The sequence below is a fragment of the Piliocolobus tephrosceles genome, chromosome 14 (genome assembly GCF_002776525.5).
Source record: "Piliocolobus tephrosceles isolate RC106 chromosome 14, ASM277652v3, whole genome shotgun sequence".
Classification (NCBI taxonomy): domain Eukaryota; kingdom Metazoa; phylum Chordata; class Mammalia; order Primates; family Cercopithecidae; genus Piliocolobus; species Piliocolobus tephrosceles.
This window is the reverse complement of record NC_045447.1, coordinates 101,459,352-101,466,222: the sequence shown is the minus strand read 5'-3', so window position 1 is coordinate 101,466,222 and position 6,871 is coordinate 101,459,352. Positions and strand designations below refer to the sequence as shown.

The following is a 6,871-nucleotide window of genomic DNA, read 5'->3' as shown; positions in this document are numbered from 1 at the left end:
CTTAAACTATATCGAAAGCATTCATTAGTTCCAGGATTCTTTTGGTGGAGTCCTTAGGATTTTCTAGGTGTAGAATCATATAGTTTGACTTCTTTTCTTATTTGGATGCCTATTGTTTCTTTCTCTTGCTTGATTGCTCTGGCTTGGACTTCTTGTTATGTCAATTTTATCTGAATTTTTAAAACAATGTATTAGAGATAAAAATAAACATATCTACAACATGAGTAATAATTGCAGACCAGGGGTTACGAACCCTGAGAATCGTCATTTGAATCTTTTTTTTGAGGGGGGTCACTAACTGACTTTTTCTCATCCATGCTCAGGATACGCATTGAGCACTCTTCATCTAACAGCCCTGACCCATGCAGAACCTGCACCCAAGAATCAAGCTCAGGCTTTTTGGCCACTCAGGTTCCAAGAAAAGCAGCCTTATGGACTCTCTCAAGTGTGGGCTGCTGAGGAACTTTCTCTAAAGGTGAGGTCCTGACTCTCCTCTCCCTCCCAACTACAGCAGAGTCCCACCTTTGCCCCGGCTCTAAGCTTGCAGATGGACCTCGGATGCTGGCTCCTGTCTCTCCAGCATGTGTTGGCTTCTACGCTCTCTCCCATCAAGGTCTGGAGGAGGAAGGGTTTTGCATCAGTCCTTGGCCTATGGCTGACACAGTGGCTTTGATGGCTTTCAGCTGTGGTCTAGGCTGGCTGGTGGCCCTGTGTGTACCCCTTGCTTTCCAGTAATGGCAAACTGCCCCAGCAATAGCAAAATAAGGGTTCCACTGAAATCACAGCCACAGACACAATGGTCCATCATTGTAAATGTGCCAATTGCAGAATTGCATCATGTTCTACTCAGGGCTCTGCCCTTAAAAACAAAGCTTGGACTCACACAGGTCCAAGCATAGCATAGACCAAATACCGGCATCAGGAGGAATCCTCACCTCTTACACCTTCTTCCTGGAATGCTGCAGGGTGTTGCAGAAAAGGAAAATGCAGTGGAAAGGCTGGAGAGAGAAGGCCAAGGCTGGGAGGTACATGATGTCCTGTGCATGGACTCCCTTGAGTCCTTTCTGGCCTGCAGCCTCCGTAAGCATAAAAAACCTGTACCCAGACTGTTTCTTGTTTTTCTCAGGTTTGTCAAAGATCAGATGGCTGTAGATGTGTGGTATTATTTCTGAGGGCTCTGTTCTGTTCCATTGGTCTATATCTCTGTTTTGGTACCAGTACCATGCTGTTTTGGTTACTGTAGCCTTGTAGTATAGTTTGAAGTCAGGTCGCGTGATGCCTCCAGCTTTGTTCTTTTGGCTTAGAATTGTCTTGACAATGCGGGATCTTTTTTGGTTCCATATGAACTTTAAAGCAGTTTTTTCCAATTCTGTGAAGAAAGTCATTGGTAGCTTGATGGGGATGGCATTAAATCTATAAATTACCTTGGGCAGTATGGCTATTTTCACAATATTGATACTTCCTATCCCCTTTTGATTGATGGGTTCAGTTGTTTCCTACCATAAGAGGCAGTTTTCTTTCAGCATCTCAATATTGTAGTTCACTTCCCACTGAAACATGAGATAGGTAATTTATTTCCAATAAGTTTGATGATTTTCTTTTTCTCTTTTTTGTTTTTTCTTTTTTTTTTTTTTCTTTTTTTTTTTTTTTTTGAGTCAGAGTTTCACTCCTGTCACCCAGCCTGGAGTGTGATGCGCGATTTTGGCTCACTGCAACCTCCTCCTCCTGGGTTCAAGTGATTCTCATGTCTCAGCCTCCCAAGTAGCTGGAATTACAGGCGCCCGCCACCATGCCCAGCTGTCTTTTGTATTTTTAATGGAGACAGGGTTTCACCATGTGGGCCAGGCTGATCTTGAACTCCTGACCTCAGGTGAACCAATTCCTCAGCCTCCCAAAGTGCTGGGATTGTGAGCCACAGCGCCTGGTCAATTGTTTTCTTGTAAGTATTAAAAATGTCTTAAAGTCTTCTTTGACTTTTCTTGATGACTTCCCTTGCAATTGTTTATGTCACTACTACCACTAACAACCTGAAGCCCATGGTGGAGCTGCTATTTTATTTTTCACATGTCACTAGTCTGTCATTTTCATAGTTACAAGAAGGGACAAAAGCTGAAGGTATACTCACAACCACTATGTGGGTAATTGCCTTATTTCCATCTGCCGACTTTTCTTCTTTCAGCCGCAAAGTTTCCACATCATGTTCTTGCGTTTTTGCCACTGCTTCTGGTTTAACCTCTGGCCCCTTTATGACTGCACTGACAACTCGAGGAGGAGTCTGGCCAGATGCCTGCTGAGTAGGCACTGAGAGTCTCATTACAGGTGTACCATGGGCTACTGAAAAAGGGGTAAGTGCTCTCACAGCCAATGGTGTTCCAACAATGTTAATGCTTCCTAATCCAGTTAAATTTGACTTTGTCTACAGTCGACACTGTGCAAGCTGTGTAGCTGGGATGGTAATAATTTTGACAGTCTGCATGGTGATTTTGTCTCGGTTTTCAGTAGAAGCTGGCATCATAGTAGGCATTATCTGAATGATTACCTTTGGAGAGGTCACTGTTGTTGGACTAGTGCTGGTTATTAATGATGCACCTGCATTGACTGACTGAACTGCCACAGTTAAATGTTCTGACCCAGTGATGTCATTACAACAGTACTTGCATTGCCACATGAACTATCCTTGGAGCTGCTATTGCTGATACAGATTCAGTGGTAACTGGAAACCTGCATGAAGCATCGTGACCAGGGGCAGTGATATTCACGACTTTAGCTACACCCTTCTCTGCTCTGAGTAGCTTTCTCCACCTCAAGTCATCTAGGCTTAATAATAGTTACAATTGGCATTAATCAGCTGCACCTAGCATTTCTACATGTCTGCACCCACGCTTTCTTTAAAACATTTATAAGGGATGAATTTTTTCCACCACGAACAGAGGATGTTGCTTTCAGGAGACCTTCTGCAGATAGTGGCACTCATTCCAATGACTTTTCATCAGTAGCTCCTGCTAAATCTTCATTACAGTTTTCACTTCTGTCATCATCTGTGACCACTATGTTTTTGGGCATATCCTTGAACTGATATACAAGCCTGTGTCCTTCGACCTTTGCAAGAATTCCCCTTTGGTAGCTTTGCAAGAATACCCTTTTGGTAATAGTATCTCAAAGCTTGTTCCATAGTTTCATAGTTCATGTCTGGTTTGTTCTTATGCTTTCCCCAAAGCTTAGAGACAGCCTTTGAATCCACCAGCCTGAATATGCCTTTTTCTCTCTGAATCCATTTAATATACTGGGGACGAGTATTTTTATCTTTAAGTGGATGTAAAAGAAACTCCTACAAATATATTATGTTTCCTTTTCCTTCTCTCGGTTTTTCTTTATACCTGACTCAGGAGACCCGCTGGAAATTGGTGATTGTTGGGTCTTTGGTTTACGGCCAATTTTTTTCCTTTTCATTGGTTCATGGTTATCTGGTGATGTAGGAATAGGAGAGGTATCCATTGATTCAGATCCCTCAGTTGACACCTCCACTACAGTTTCTGTAATGACATCTGGCCTCATAGCAACATGGATCAATTCAGGACTTCTTGAATCCCTCAAGTAGGTAGGAGATTCCACAGGAAGCAGGGCTTCAGCAGCTTCAGTTCTCTTTTGGAGTCATATTCAAAATAATCTTGCTCAGGCGAATGTCTTAAAGCATTTCTGCTATTTTCCTCTAGTAGCTTCATATTTTGGGGTCTTATATTTATGTCTTTAATCAATTTGAGTTTATTTTTCTATCTGGTGGAGGATAGAAATCCAGTTTCATTCTGTGTGTGCACATCCGATTTTCCAAGCACCATTTGCTGAAGAGTCTGTCCTGTTTGCAATGTGTGCTCTTGCCTTGGCACTTTGTCAAAAATCAGTTGGCTGTAGATGCATGGAGTTATTTCTGGGCTTTCTCTTCTGTCCCTTTGGTCTATTTGTCTTTATGCTAATGCCATCCTGTTTAGGTTATTATAACTTTGTAGTGTATTGTGTATTTTGAAGTCAGGCAAAATGATGTTTGGAGCTTACTTTCTTCTTTTTCTTCTCCAGATTGCTTTGGCTATTTGGGGTCTTTTTTGGTTCCATATGAGTTTTAGGATTGTTTTTCCTATCTCTGTGAAGAGTGTCACTGGTATTTTGATAGAGATTTCATTGAATCTATAGATAGCTTCAGGTAGGACTGGCATCTTAAAAATATTAGTTTTTCTAATGCAAGAACACAGGACATCTTTCCATTTATTTGCATCCTTTTAATTTCTTTCATCAATGTTTTATATCTTTCAAAGCAGAGGTCTTTCAGCTGCTGGTTAAATTTATTTTTAGGCATCTCATTTTTTGTGGCTATTTTCTATGGAATCATTTTCTACATTTTCTTTTCAGATAGTCCATTATTAGTGTATACAAGTGCTACCAATTTCTATATTTTGTCTTTATATCCTGCAACTTTACTGAATTCATGTATGTTAACAGGTTTTTTTCGGTGGAACCTTCAGCATTTTCTGTATAGCGAGTATAAATCTAGAGAAAAGTAAATTCTCATACACTGTTGGTGGAAATATAAATTAATAAAGCCACTATGGAGAACAGTTAGGAGGTTCCTCATGAAACTACAAATAGAGCTACCGTACAAATCAGTGATCTCACTGCTGGGTATATACACAAAAGAAAGGAAATCAGTATATTGAAGAGAAGTCTGCACTCCCCTGTTTACTGCAGCACTGTTCACAATAACTAAGATTTGGAGGAACCCTAAGTGTCCATCACTAGATGAAGGGGTAAAGAGAATGTGGTCTATATACACAATGGAGGACTATTCAGTCATAAAAAGGAATGAGATTCTGTTATTTGCAACAATATGGATGGAACTGGAGGTCATTATGTTAAGTGCAACAAGCCAGGCACAGAAAGACAAATGTGGCATTTCTCACTTATTCATGGGATCTGAAAATCAAAACAATTGAGCTGGTGGGCACAGAGAGCAGAAGAATGGTTGCCAGAGGCTGGGAAAGGTAGTGGAAGGGGATTGGTAGGAGTGGGTGAGGATAGTTAATGGGTATAAAAAAAATTACAAAGAATTAATAAGACCTACTATTTGATAGCACAGTAGAGTGACTATGGTCAAAAATAAAGTAATTGTACATTTAAAAATAACTTAAGAAGTATACTTGGATTTTTGTAACAGAAAGGATAAATGCTTGAGGGAATGGATAACACATTCTTCATGATGTGATTATTATCCATTGCATGCCTGCATCAAAACATCTCATGTACCCCATAAATATATGCAACTCCTATGTACCCACAAACATTTAAAAAACTAAAAATAAAAGACAAATAAAAAGAGATGCATCCTTTGGTTCCTGAAGCACGGAGGTGCTGCTACGAGGAACTCCTTGTGGCAGCCACAGCTAGAGTGAGGTGGATGGAGACGCTGGTGATGGAGAGTGGAGTCCTGGTGAGCTGCAAAGAAGGCCGCTGGCACCCGTGCTAGTGAGATGCCTTATGCTGGGGTCAGGGTGGCCTTAGGCCAGGCTCTGCCTCTGCCCATTCCAGCTGTGTGAGAGGCTGGTGGAGATCAGCCTCCTCACACCCATTTCTCTTCCTGGGCCCGTAGGAAGACTACATTTCCCAGCCTCTCTTGCTTTTAGGTGAAGGCCAGGGGTTTTGTCAAATGGGGTGGGGGTAGAATTACATCTAGGTTGACCCCCAATGCTCAATCCTTCATCCTCTCTCTTCCCCTCTGAGCCACATCTGAAGCCTTGCATTTCAGAGACAGAGTCACGAGACTCGGCAGGAGCCTGGAGGCCTGAGCCATTTACCTTGTTGCTATCAGCCTGGCATGGGAAGGAGAAACAAACCTTTGCTGTATTAAGTCACTGGGGTTTCAGGCTTATTTATTGCTGCAGCATAACCTATGCTATCCTGACTAGGGTAGACTAAGCTTGGCAACATTTTTAACCTCTCTGAGTCTCCCTTTCTTCATTTGCAAAATGTTAATTGTAATATCTGTTGTACTCAAGGCCATCTTTGCTGTAGGTAACAGAAACCCATCCATTCTGGCTGAAGCAGAAAGGGAATTTGTTGGGATATTTCAGGGGACTCTTATGAAATCCAGCACCCACTGCCTTCCTAGCCTCAAGGACATATCCTTCAAGTCCCAGCATTGTCACCCAATCCACTGTGTCTCTGTGTCTCACAGCAAGTTCCAGAAGAAAAAATCGGATTGTCTTAGTTCGTGTCAAGTCAGCTGTAGCCAGAGACCAGGGTCACATAAGACAAATGTGGCCTTGGGTTTTCTTATGAGCAAGGTGCACTTTTCTGTTAGGTGGGTATCAGGAGGGAAAGGGATTACTAGTGTCATTTGTAAGGAGTCTTCTCTGCCCTGTAAAGAGATCCAAGGGAAGGCCTGCTACTTCTGCTTGCATCCAGACCAGCTGTCGACCTCTTTCAGCCACATTTAAATGTTAGACATTTGAGTTACCCGCATGGTCCGAAACTGCAGCTGGTGACCTTTCAGCAAATCTCAAAGTTCTTCAGGGCGCACAACAGTGTGGACACACAGAGCAGCCCAGAGGGAGGGAGACTGGTGTCCACTGCACAGTGACTTCAGCGCCACTGATGAATCCGTGAGCACAAAGCTATTTATTTATGGGCTTGCTCTGCTTGGTAGAGACCCTCACCAGCCTGAGACGAAGTAGTAAGGACGAAAGGAGTCTCTGAACAATAGGATAGTCTGATGGTAGTTCACAGGGCGGGACCTCCACCCAAAGGCTGGGATCTGGGCTGTGACTCTAGAGTACTAGCGGAGGTCACATTCTCGGTTAGCAAAACTCTGCTAGGATGCTTTCCA

At 42.5% G+C, this 6,871-nt stretch overlaps 1 pseudogene; it reads right to left on the bottom strand.

The window, feature by feature from the left end:
* Positions 1-2,053: 2,053 nt before the first annotated feature.
* Positions 2,054-6,508, bottom strand: LOC111554158 (annotated as a pseudogene).
* Between the last annotated feature and the right edge of the window lie 363 nt (positions 6,509-6,871).